This window comes from Schistocerca americana, chromosome 9 (assembly GCF_021461395.2).
Source record: "Schistocerca americana isolate TAMUIC-IGC-003095 chromosome 9, iqSchAmer2.1, whole genome shotgun sequence".
Classification (NCBI taxonomy): Eukaryota; Metazoa; Arthropoda; class Insecta; order Orthoptera; family Acrididae; genus Schistocerca; species Schistocerca americana.
In genome coordinates this window covers 60,691,209-60,704,633 of record NC_060127.1, presented here as the reverse complement: position 1 = coordinate 60,704,633, position 13,425 = coordinate 60,691,209, and the positions used below count along the sequence as shown (strand labels likewise).

The 13,425-nt window shown below is 39.5% G+C and overlaps 1 protein-coding gene across 4 annotated transcripts in view; it reads left to right on the top strand.

The window, feature by feature from the left end:
• Positions 1-513: 513 nt before the first annotated feature.
• The window catches only part of LOC124551061 (speckle-type POZ protein-like), a 68,196-nt gene continuing 55,284 nt past the window's right edge, over positions 514-13,425 (top strand). For 3 of the 4 annotated variants that reach the window (XM_047125942.1, XM_047125943.1, XM_047125939.1), the window contains exon 1: positions 545-853. The gene's annotated coding sequence lies outside the window, so the exon portion shown is untranslated. Of the gene's footprint in view, positions 854-13,425 lie in introns of all 4 variants that reach the window. The other variant, XM_047125940.1, reaches the window with a different exon arrangement.

The window sequence follows — 13,425 nt, the reverse complement described above, 5'->3', positions numbered from 1 at the left end:
ACCATAACCTGAACTTCGTAGATACGGAAGATCGTTCTGTTCACACACTGAACATGGACAGAACGTCGCGGAACCTCAGAGGTGCCATCCCACCATATGGCAGAAAGACCAAGCATTTGGCGGGTTACCTAGCTGAGTATATGTTCCGTCGAGCACATCGCCATAAAGAAATAATTACATCAGCTTTTTGCTGAAGCAGGCAAACTTTACCCGTCCTGCTAAATTATAATACTTTCGAAAAATGTTGCAAGAATGACTAGCTTCTTCTGTTCCGTGCCTTTTGTCGGAAACCGGCACCTGCAATTACCTCAAAATTACTGGTGTGTTACAACATCGGTTTGCTTGGTACTGTAACTTATGTACATCACAGTGGAATATCTACTTTATTCGTGTTTCATTCGCAGAATTTTTCCGTCGTTTGTATGTTCGCGCAAAACGTGTAATGGCCTCCCATTCTGTGTTCTGATTGGCTGAAGAGATCGCTTGTGTTGTGCACAAGTTGTGTAACAAAAGCACATCGTACAGCGCAATCTCGATTTCACAGTTTACGACGCTATTGTGCCGCATTTGGTGGGTTGTGTATTTCTACTTGCTTGTTCTGCAAATATGTAGTTTGAGTGATACAGAGCATGAAAGATCTATCCAAGAGACGCCCTTCTTTTTCTCTGTTTGTTGTGCTACAGTGCCTGAAAGTGCGATACTATATATTGTCCCGTTTTATTTATTTATTGTATTTTGCATGCGAGTCACCAGTTGAAGATTTTTGCAAATGTTGTAACATTTTTTTACAAATTCCATACAAACAGTAAATGCATTTTACATATGCCTAAGTGACTACGTATAAGCGTAAATGGTACGTATATCTTACTTAGATGTATGTGTCTTATTACTTAGCAAGACAACAGAATTTACAGTTTTTGTTTGAACAGAGAGCAGATACATATTATATATGCATAATTGCTAACATGTACATGGTACCAATGTCAGTGTACTTAGAAAAGACTATAGAATAAGATATTACATCATAATTATTACAAATGTCCAGATTTTACATAACAAAATCTGCAGAGATTTCAGTTCAGTTTAACATGAGTACTCATTCATAGAATATAAGCACTTAAGTACTTACCAATCAAGAATGAATTCAGCTTCGCTTTGAATAAGTTCCCTTTGTGGCACATTATAGAGCTCGGCAGTTTATTATATCACATCAGGACATTAATGCATGCACTATGGTCTGTTGTGTTTAGCTTAGTTCTTTGTCTGTAATAGCACCTTTCTTTCTTGTTTTACATACCAGCATATCAGAGCACCTGGTTTATTTGTTTTTTGCTGTCATAAAAAAAGTAATTAATTTGCAAAGACACAGTGAGATATTTATGATGTACAAAGATGATCCTCTAGGAGCCTGTGTACCCTCTTCTATGGCTAATTCTGCTCTTCCCACCCCCACCCCCTCTTCTCTCTCTCTCTCTCTCTCTCTCTCTCTCTCTCTTTTTATTTTTTTTCCCCCAAGGTTAATATTCTGTTCATTGGATGTAGCATCAGACCCTCACATCTCTAGTCCATGTTTAATCTGTGAAAATGGCCCCATAATAATGTGTTTTTAATGTCTGTTCGGAAACTGTTTTTGATAGCTGTCTATATAGTGAACTACTGGTATTGTTACATGTAAAACTGATTTGGTTAAACCATTGTAGATTTTCATCTAGGTAAATACCTTGAATTTTACAGTATTCTGTATATACCTTGCAAGTTTGAATGACAGTGACCGTGATTTGTTGTTGGCATTAACCTTCAGACCTTGGTCCTGGAAATAACTTGTTACTCGATGTAGTTCCTCAGCTGCAACCAATGTTTACTCACCATTTTGTTTTCTAACGAGTAACTGTGAGGCATCATCTGCACAGGTTACTAACTGGAAATTGAGAGGTAGCTCTCTATCATTTATGTACACAAGGAAGGGGTAATTTGTTGTTGACATTAACCTTCAGACCTTGGTCCTGGAAATAACTTGTTACTCGATGTAGTCCCTCAGCTGCAACCAATGTTTACTCACCATTTTGTTTTCTAACGAGTAACAGTGAGGCATCATCTGCACAGGTTACTAACTGGAAATTGAGAGGTAGCTCTCTATCATTTATGTACACAAGGAAGGGGTAAGGCACCGAAACTGAGCCTTGCTGTTTTATATGTGGACTGGGAACTTAAGAGTTGAGAATTGATATTGTAAGTCAGCTTTTTACACCGCTTACATTCAACTAGATGTGTAGTTAGCATTTGCATGGATACAGCATTGCTATCACTATAAGGGGTGAGCATAAAATGATAATTGGATCCTTCTATTGCCCACGAGACTCATCTCCTGATGTAACTGAAAACTTTAGAGAAAACCTCACTTGACTTGTACGTCCATTTTCCAATTATACTGTAATCATCAGTGGACTTTAATCATTCAATGATGGGAATACATTGGATCTGATGGCAACAAATAGATCTCACCTATTTGAAGATGCCCACATCTAAACTGCTATCAGTGACCATGACATGGTTGTGTCAGCAATGATCACGGAAGTACAAAGGACAACTAAAACATCCAGAAACATATATATGTTCAGTAAACTAGATAAAAAGTCAGCAATGTCATATCTCAGTGAAGCACTTGAAACTTCAGCACAGGTCAGGAGCATGTAGAGTTACTGTGGCACAAGTTTAAAAGAATAGTCGACCAACCACTGGATAGACACATACCCAGTAGAACAGTTCATAATGGGAGGGAAACCCATGGTATACAGTCACAGTAAATAAACTTCTAAAGAAACAGAGATTACTGCATAATAGGTGTAAAATAAATCATAGGGCTATAAATAGAGAGATGCTGAATGAAACACTTTCGGCTGTCGAGAGAGCAATGCATGATACCTGCAATGACTTTGTTAGCAAAATATTGTCAACTGACATTTCAAGAAATCCATAGAAATTCTGGTCATATGGAAAGGCTGTTTGTGGCATCAAAGTTAGTGTCCAATCCCTAGTGAATGAGACAGAAACTCAAACTGAACATGACAAAGCAAAAGCTGAAATGCTTAACTCCATTTTCAAATCCGCCTTTTAAAAGGAAAACCCAGGAGAATTGCCCCAATTTATTTGTTGTACCACTGAAAAGATGAATTAAATAAGTATTAGCGCCAGTGGTGTTGAGAAACAGCTGAAATAGTTAAAATTGAACAAAGCTCCAAGCGTCGATGATATGTCAGATTCTATACTGAATTTTCAGTTGAGTTAGCCCTTCTTCTCACTATAATCTATCATAGATCCCTCAAACAAAAAACTGTGCCCAGTTCTCGGAAAATGGCACAGGTCACACTTGTCTACAAGATGCGTAGTAGAAGTGATCCACAAAAGTACCATCCAATATTGTTGACATTGATTTGTTGTATAAACTTAGAACATATTCTGAACACAAACATAATGAGGTATCTTGAACAGAATGACCTCCTCAATGCCAACCAGCATGGTTTTCGAAAATATCATTCGTGAAATGCACTTTCCTCACATGACATACTGAAAGCTTTGGATCAAAGCAACCAGGTAGATATAATGTTTCTTTATCTAAAAAGCATTTGACTCAGTATCGTACCTACACTTATTGTCAGAAGTGCGATCATATAAGGTATCGAGTGAAATTTGTGACTGGATTGAGGACTTTGTGGAAGGTGGCGACACAGCTTGTAATCTTGGATGGAGAGTCATTGTTTGATGTAGAAGTAACTACAGGTGTGTCCCCAGGAAAGTGTGCTGGAACCCTTGCTGTTCATGTTGTATATTAATGGCCTTGCAGGCAATATTAACAGTAAAATGAGGGTTTTTGCAGATGATCCAGTTGTCTGAAGTAAAGTACCATCTGCGACAAGCTGCATAAATATTCAGTCTGATCTTGAAAATATTTCAACATGTTGTGGAGATTGTCAACTTGCTCTAAATGTTCAGAAATGTGCACTTAATGAAACGAAAAAAAAAAGAAAAAGAAAAAAAAAGTATCCTGTGCCTATAATATCAATGAATCACTATAGGAATCAGCCAACTCATACCAGGACCTAGGTGTAACACTTTTTAGGGATAAGCAGGTGGTATATTGGTATGATACTGGAAAAGTGCAATCAGTCTACAGAAGAGATTGCTTACAAATCACTTGTGTGACCCATCCTAGAATATTGCTCAAGTGTGTAGGATCCGTACAAAAAAGGTGGTTGTTGTTGTTGTTGTGGTGATCTTCAGTCCAGAGACTGGTTTGATGCAGCTCTCCGTGTTACTCTATCCTGTGCAAGCTTCATCATCTCCAAGTAACTACTGCAACCCACATCCTTTTGAATCTGCTTACTGTATTCATCTCTTGGTCTCCCTCTACGGTTTTTACCCTCCACACTTCCCTCCAATACCACATTGGTGATCCCTTGATGCTCCAGGACATGTTCCACCAACCAATCCTTTCTTTTAGTCAGGTTGTGCCACAAATTCCTCTTCTCCCCAATTCTATTCAGTACCTCCCCATTAGGTATGTTATCTACCCGTTTAATCTTCAGCATTTTTCTGTAGCACCACATTTCGAAAGCTTCTTTTTCTCTTCTTGCCTAAACTATTCATCATCCATGTTTCACTTCTGTTCATGGCCGCACTCCATACAAATACTTTCAGGAAAGATTTCCTGAACTTAAATTTATATTTGATGTTAACAAATTTCTCTTCTTCAGAAACGCTTTCCTTGGCATAGCCAGTCTACATTTTATGTCCTCTCTGCTTCGACGATCATCAGTTATTTTGCTGCCCAAATAGCAAAACTCATCTACTACTTTAAGTGTCTCATTTCCTAATCTAATTCCCTCAGCATCACCTGAATTAATTCGACTACATTCCATTGTCCTCATTTTGCTTTTGTTGATGTTCATCTGACACCCTCCTTTCAAGACACTGTCCATTCCGTAAGAAAGAACTAACGGGGGATATTGAACATATACAGAGAAGGGCAGCACGAAATGTCAAAGGTTTGTTTAACCCATGGGAGAGTATCAGAGGGATACTGAAGGAACTGAAATGGCAGACTCTTCAAGACAGACATAAATTAGCCCAAGAAAGTCTTTTAACAAAGTTTCAAGAACTGGCTTTAAATGATTACTCTACGGATATACTACAACCCCCTAAGTATGACTCACATAGGGATTGTTAGGATAAGATTAGAATAATTACTACACACACAGAGGCATTCAAATAATCATTCTTCCCACACTCCATACATGAACGGAAAAGGAAGAAACCCTAATAACTTGTAAAATAGGATTTACCCCATGTCGTGCATCTCACGATTGGTTCAAATGGCCCTAAGCACTATGAGACTTAACACCTGAGGTCATCAGTCCCCTAGACTTAGAACTACTTAAACCTAACTAACCTAAGAACATCACACACATCCATGCCAGAGGCAGGATTCAAACCTGCGACCATAGAAGCAGCGCGGTTCCGAACTGAAGCGCCTAGAACCGCTAAGTCACAGCGGCCGGCCCACACGATTGGGCGTCAAGTTTACTGAAGAGTAACTCGTAGTTCACTGAGTCAAACACTTTACTGGGGTCCAGAAATATGCATGTTTTTTTGTATACTTTGATCAAGGAAACTCTAATTGCTGTGATCCTTTCAGAAGCCATGCTGCACCTCTATTAACAAGTTATTTTTGGAGAAATAATGACTGAGCTGTTCCAGCAATACAGTTTCAGGTACTTTACTGAATATAGCTTCAGGTACTTACTGAATATGGGTGTCACTGATGAATCTGAAATTTTAAACCTCCTCCTTGGATCCTTTTTTGTGTGTTGGTTTAAGTGTGCTCCATTTCAATACATTTTGTGTGTTCTCTGATACTGCAGTTAATCAGACACATAAGTATTTTAACTTATTCTTTATTACATTTTTTAAATAACAACACAATGCAAACCTTCGCAGCCTGATGAGTACTTATTCTTTAGGTTATTTGTTATCCTGCCTTGTTCAACCACTCCTTTGAATTCAAAAGGTGGCTCTTATGAGCTTTACCTTACTACTTAAGTTTTGGGATTAAATGGATTGACATCTGCAGATACAAAATATATATTTAAAATGTTTTATACTTCATTGGGATTTTTAGTTATGTGTCCTTCATATCTGATGTTTACAATTTCAGTTTCTGGCTTTGGAATGACTTTGCAAAGTTTATTCACTATTATCCAGGAAGTGTTGGCTGTAGTGGCTGATTGAGCTATTTCACTGCTGTACATCTGTTTTCTTAGACTTGAAAGCTGTTTCTGAAAGATTTTTTTTGATTCATTATACTTATCCCTCAAAATCTGATGACTTGTGTAGCACATCCAGGTCCTGGATATTTTGCCTGAGTTTGACCATATTTGTTGGAAGTCTCAGTCTGCTGTTTTTTGCACTGTGGTTATGGGTTAATATTATCTTGTCTTTCCTTAACAGGACAGCAAAAGATAAAATATCTTAGCATAATAACATAGAATCTGGCACATTTGTTTTCTGACCTTTTAGGATGGTAAAGCAGATCCCATTCTATGTACCTAATTTAATATTGCAAAATATTGCCTCAATAGTCAGATTTCCATGCATCCCAGTATCCTACTAAATGTATCTCCTTATCTTAACCTTTCTTTCTTCTTCTGTAGTGGTCAGTCCAAGGATTGGTTTGCAACAGCTACAATGGCAGCTTGTCTCCATTCTGTGTGTCTTTCAGCTTTTCTCTTCATTTCTTTATAGGTGTTACATCCCACATCTTTCATTATTTGATCCGTGTACCTCAGCCGTGGCCTTCCTCATGGTCTTTTTCCCTCGACATATCCCTCTATGATTGTGTCCTTTATGTCTTAATAGATGGTCTGTAAATTACACTCTTCTTTTAACAATGAAACTCCAGAAGCTTCTCGTCTCACCTGCTCTTTCCAGAACCACTTCGTTTGTGACCTTGTCGATACATTTTATTTTGAGCATGCGTCTATAGCACCACATTTCAAAAGAATTTAGCTTCTGGTCTTCCTCTGTCCCAAGAGTCCATGTTTCACACCCATAGCATGCCACACTCCACACATATGATTTCAAAAATCTTTTCCTGATTTCAAGGCTGATGCTCTTAGATGTTAAGATGTTTTTCTTCGTGTTAATAGCAGCCTTTGCTTGATCAATTCTACTTCTCACTTCTGCCTTGCTCCTTCCACCCCTGGTAATGTAATATTACTTCTTCTTCCATGATGTTTTCAGACAGTTCTGATCCGCTGTACACTTTTCCTATATATTGTTTCCATCTTCTGCAACTTCATCATCGACATCCAACATATTGCCATTTTCATCCATCACAGCCTTACACTTGTTTCTTCTGTCTCCAAAGAAATGTCTCACACATTTATAGATCTTGTCAATATTTCCCTTTCTCATGTTGTCCTCAACTGAAATGCGGAGATCATCAAGGTATTTTTCTCTTGCTTGTTTTGCCTCTCTGTTGATTCTGTTTTTCAGACTCTTGTATTACTCTTGGTCTTCCCTCTTCACAGAATTTTTTAATTTCCTTCCTTCTTCCATCATATTTAGTTGGTCATTAGTGATCCATTCCTTCCTTTTCTCTGTCCTTTCTTTTCCTACTATTACTTCTTCTGCTGCTTCTAAAATACCAATTTTTATTTTTTCCCAGCTGCTTTGGATGTCATTGCAGCCCTCTGCATTTGTTTTCTTGTCTGTTTCTAGTTGATAGTGCTTCAGTGTATTTTCATTTTTGAGGTTCGTCAAATCCCATTTGCATGTACTTCTTTTTTTTAATGTTCTTATGTGGATGATAAATCCCTATAACTGTGTCTTCTCATAATCTTTCTGCATCCTTTGATGTGGAGTTCAATGCTTGTCACTTTGATCAATTCTTCTGTGATGTACTTATCTAAATAGTTTATTTTCTTAGGCTCAAGATTCTCCCTAACATAAACTGTGACACCACCAACCTTTTGTTGCTGTCTACAGTTTATTTTTGCTAAGAAGTATCCCTCTAGTTCACAGTAAATAATTTAATCACATTCTAATCCTTGCTCAGTTGACACTAATCCACTTTTGGCACAGATAACAGTGGCTATGCATTGTGGCATGGAAGCAGTGAGCCCTTGGTAGGTTGCTGGATGGAGTTAGTGCCACATCTACACACACACACACACACACACACACACACACACACACACACACACACACACGTAATTCCCACGAATTCCGGGGAGGGGCGCAATGAGCTCTGACACCATATTCAATCACATCCCACATGTGTTTGATCGGGTTCAGATCTGATGAGTTGGGGAGCTACCATAGCAACTGGAACTCACAACTGTGTTCCTCAAACCACTCCGTCACATTCCTGACCTTGTGACATGATGCATTATCTTGTCGAAAAATGCCACTGCTGTCGGGGAACATGGTCATCGTGAAGCGGTGTACATGATCAGCAACCAGTGTACAATACTCCTTGTCCATGATGCTGCCTTGCACGAGCTCCACTGGACCCGTGGATGCTCACATGAATGTTCCCCAGAGCATAATTGAGCCACTGCCAGCTCGTCTCTGTCCTTCAGTACAGGTGTAAAGGAGCTATTCCCTGGAAGGCAATGGATTCGCACCCTCCTGTTGGTGTTAAGAAGGTATCAGGATTCGTCAGACCCTCAGCATTCCGCCACTGCACCAGCATCCAATGCCATGGTCACATGCCCATTTCAGTCATAGTTGCCAGTGTTGCGGTGTTGACATTGGCACATGCACGGGACGTCGGCTGTGGCTGCCCATCGTTAGGAGTGTCCGGTGCACAGTGCGTTCGGACACACTTGTACTATGCCCAGCGTTAAAGTCTGATGATAGTTCTACCACAGTTCACCGCCTGTTCTGTTTTACCAGTCTGCTCAACCTACTACATCTGACATCTGTAATGAGGGATGGTCGTCCAACCCCATGACATCTGGATGGAGTTTCACTTTGGTTTTGCTATGTGTTGAAGACACTCTCCACAGAATTCCTTGAACACCAAACAAGTCACCCAGTTTCCGTAATGCTTGTGCTGACTCTCTGGACCATCACAATCTGCCCTCTGTCAAACTCAGATAGATTGTGCATCTTCCCCATTCTACACATGGACAGCACTCTCACTGATACTACACATGCCGTGTGTGTGTGTGTGTGTGTGTGTGTGTGTGTGTGTGTGTGTGTCCAGCTGGCTGTCATTCCTCAACAGGTGATGCCGCTACTGCCCAGATGGGTTTATATCGATAGTAGATCGGTGGTCATAATATTGTGGCTGATCGGTGTAGAAGCATGAGCCTTATTGGTATTTTTAACTGATCACGCTGATTATCTTCATTTATAAAGTACTGAGTTGGTTCACTTAATTAAGTACTGAGTCCAGGCATTTGTTTCTTTTGCAGTTCTGAAGCTACTACCCAACTTGGCATCTGTCCATTTAGTTGTCATAGAAGGTGCTGAGGTGCCTTTCTTCTCCATACAGTCCAATGAGCTGCAGAAGCGCTTGTTGTTGCAGCCACTGAAGCTGTGTGTTCTAAAACATTTGACTGGATAATTGATGCTGAAAAGTTTGAACTTGTTGATATCACAACTTATGTTGTTCCCACTCACTGACTTGGCTGTTCCCACCCCATTGACTTGGCAGGCTGTACACTGACCTTGCCACAAAAATTTGTTGTCTTGAGCTCTGGGTTTTATTGGTCTTGTTTATCTTCTTGGGACACTGCTTGTGTCCGGCCTTCTGAGTACATAGACCTACTGTTGGCACAAACTGATTTTCCTACTCATTAATGCTCTCTTGACATCACTGTAGTTAATAACAGGTACTGTTTTGGTTGTAGCTGTGGTGCCATTTGGCCAGTTTCATCTGGATCCTACAGTTTGAGTGATATTGCAAGCTTTAGTTGATTGTTTACAAGTAGAGTTCTTTCCATTTCTTCTTTTCCTGTAGCCTTTAGGTTCAGTACATAAGAAGTATACCAGTCTCTGTTCTCAGGAACTCTTGCAAACTGATTATTTGGAAAGCTTTCACTATCTGGCTATTTTCTTATTTGTTCATATTGTTTCACCATTCGTATAAGACCTGTTCTCAGTATCGTTTCTGTGTGATATTCCAACTATTATTATTATTATTATTATTATTATTATTATTATTATTACATCTTTGTGTTGCAGGCTCACTAGTGTTGATATCATAGCTTTTAATGCCTTATCAGCCTTTTTTTTAGGCTATGTTAATTGTGCCACCCTAGGTGATAGTAGTATTGTTCATTGAGAGGTTCTGTAAGTTGTTGCAGCTTTCTATTATAGTACTGTTGTTAATGGTGCACCTTTTATAACATTTCCTTCAACTATGTAATTACTATGATTTATTAAGCTGACTGCAATTGACTGTCCACGGCTGTCTGCAAACACTGTTATTCTTGCCCCATGTTAGGATGAGCTGCTTGTGGCATTGCTGTATCTGTTGTGCGAATATTTTTTTGTTTGCTTCTGCACAACACCACCTTCTCTTTCGAATTTACATTTGCACAAGAGGAATGAAACGTTGTTTTACATCTGATGCACATAATTCCTTTGAAGACGCAATTTCCACATTAGCAAAGGCTTGAAAATTTTTGGAAGATAACACAAAAAGTGATGAAATATACCGGGATGAAAACTTATCCGAAAAGGTGTCTTGCATAAGGCGGAATTGCTCTCCAATACTACACAATACTATATTGTACTGTTAGTGTTTAGTGCGTTACTGTATCTTTAGAACAAAACATTCTCAAAATTAACTTTTAAGGCAGTCTTATTAGTAACCTATGGGCATTATATACCATTTTTTGGCTAGATTTCCCATTAAAGAATTAATGTGATATTTGGCTTTACTTTCAGTATGCAAAATTACACCTATACCTCGTTACGCTTTTTCAAACAGACTATCTATGTCGTTGGGATGATGGTTCCTTGTCTCCATCTGGCTATCCTGATTCAGGTTCTCCTTGCTTTTTCTAAATTACTTGAGGCAACTGCTGGAGTGGTTCATTCTATAAGGCCCTGGCCGACTACCTGCTCTATGGTTTTCAAACTAGACGTATAACTATGTTAATGTCTGTGTGTACAAATTATGTTTTTAGCTCTTACACTGCAATATCAAGACAGGTACAATGTCCTTATAAACATGATCCATGTATGAATAAGCCTGCCGCTGCTGCTACTACTACCACCACCACCACCACCACCACCACCACCACCACCTTCTGAAGAGTACCTTAAATGCAGCTTGCAGTTGTTCTGTCATTTAATGTGCTCCTGTTCAGAATCTTTGTCCCTTACTGTTCAAAACTTTGTTGTGACCTGTGCTGCCCTCATCTAAAGCCACAGTGGTTCATTCTATAAGGCCCTGGCCGACTACCTGCTCTATGGTTTTCAAACTAGACGTATAACTATGTTAATGTCTGTGTGTACAAATTATGTTTTTAGCTCTTACACTGCAATATTAAGACAGGTACAATGTCCTTATAAACATGATCCATGTATGAATAAGCCTGCCGCTGCTGCTACTACTACCACCACCACCACCACCACCACCACCACCACCTTCTGAAGAGTACCTTAAATGCAGCTTGCAGTTGTTCTGTCATTTAATGTGCTCCTGTTCAGAATCTTTGTCCCTTACTGTTCAAAACTTTGTTGTGACCTGTGCTGCCCTCATCTAAAGCCACATGGAAAATGCAAGGAGAGTTGGAATATGATTGTTTACAGTGGACTCTTGTCCACAGGTGAATTAAATAGTCTCAAAGCCGAATATCAAATATTCAACAAGTACATTTTTGGCTTGTCAGGTCACCCCAAGAATCATGGAAGAGCAAGAAAAATTATGCATAAGAAAGATCCATATCATAACATTTGAATTCAAAGTACAAACTATGCATAGTACAAAATCAGATGTTGCCCAAAGCTCAGCTTGTAAACCTGGGATCAAGACCACTTGCCCTATTTATCTGAAATAAAAAGAATCTACATGCAAAAATACAGGGTGATTCAAAAAGAATACCACAACTTTAAAAATGTGTATTTAATGAAAGAAACATAATATAACCTTCTGTTATACATCATTACAAAGAGTATTTAAAAAGGTTTTTTTTCACTCAAAAACAAGTTCAGAGATGTTCAATATGGCCCCCTCCAGACACACGAGCAATATCAACCCGATACTCCAACTCGTTCCACACTCTCTGTAGCATATCAGGCGTAACAGTTTGGATAGCTGCTGTTATTTCTCGTTTCAAATCATCAATGGTGGCTGGGAGAGGTGGCCGAAACACCATATCCTTAACATACCCCCATAAGAAAAAATCGCAGGGGGTAAGATCAGGGCTTCTTGGAGGCCAGTGATGAAGTGCTCTGTCACGGGCTGCCTGGCGGCCGATCCATCGCCTCGGGTAGTTTACGTTCAGGTAGTTACGGACAGATAAGTGCCAATGTGGTGGCGCTCCATCCTGCTGAAATATGAATTGTTGTGCTTCTTGTTCGAGCTGAGGGAACAGCCAATTCTCTAACATCTCCAGATACTGTAGTCCAGTTACAGTAGCACCTTCGAAGAAAAAGGGACCAAAAACTTTATTGGCTGAAATGGCGAACAAATGTACAACTAAATGAAACTTTATAGCTCCCTTAATTCGCCGACAGATAGTGCTTAGCTCTGCCTTTTGTCGTTGCAGAGTTTTAAATTCCTAAAGTTGTGGTATTCTTTTTGAATCACCCTGTACAGTGACTGAGCTATCTAGGTACTACTCAGGAATTGACATCACAGCCCTACAGACACCTGTACCTCTTCTCCTAGGTTCCATACTAGGATGAAGTTCTCGTGCATACCTTGTGGGAAAAGCAGCCTTCCTTACAGGAGTGCTGGTCTCGCAAGGTACACAGAAAAACTACTGTGAACTTTTTTTTGGAACATGCCCATGCAGCCATCTCAACACACGAAATGTTATAATGTAGTTTGGTTTTGAAAATTCATGGTGAACATTAGTTTAATCCTGTGAAGATACACTCGCGTAAGATCTGTGAAGGCAGTTCGATAAGTGGTCAGATAGATCAGTCGATAGAGTACTTGGCCACCAAAGGCAAAGATGCCAGGTTTGAGATCCCGCCCAGCAAACATTTTTAATCTGCCAGGAAGTTTCAGATCAGCACTATCTGTGTGGTGCTAGTATATTCAACAATGAAGCATCATTTTACTGTAAGGATCTATCTGCTTTGTACAAGGAGAATGTGAGTGACATGTACAGACATGTGAATATATGCACATGTATAATGAAGAAAGTCCAGGTAGTCAGTTGTTACCTTGTTGAAGAA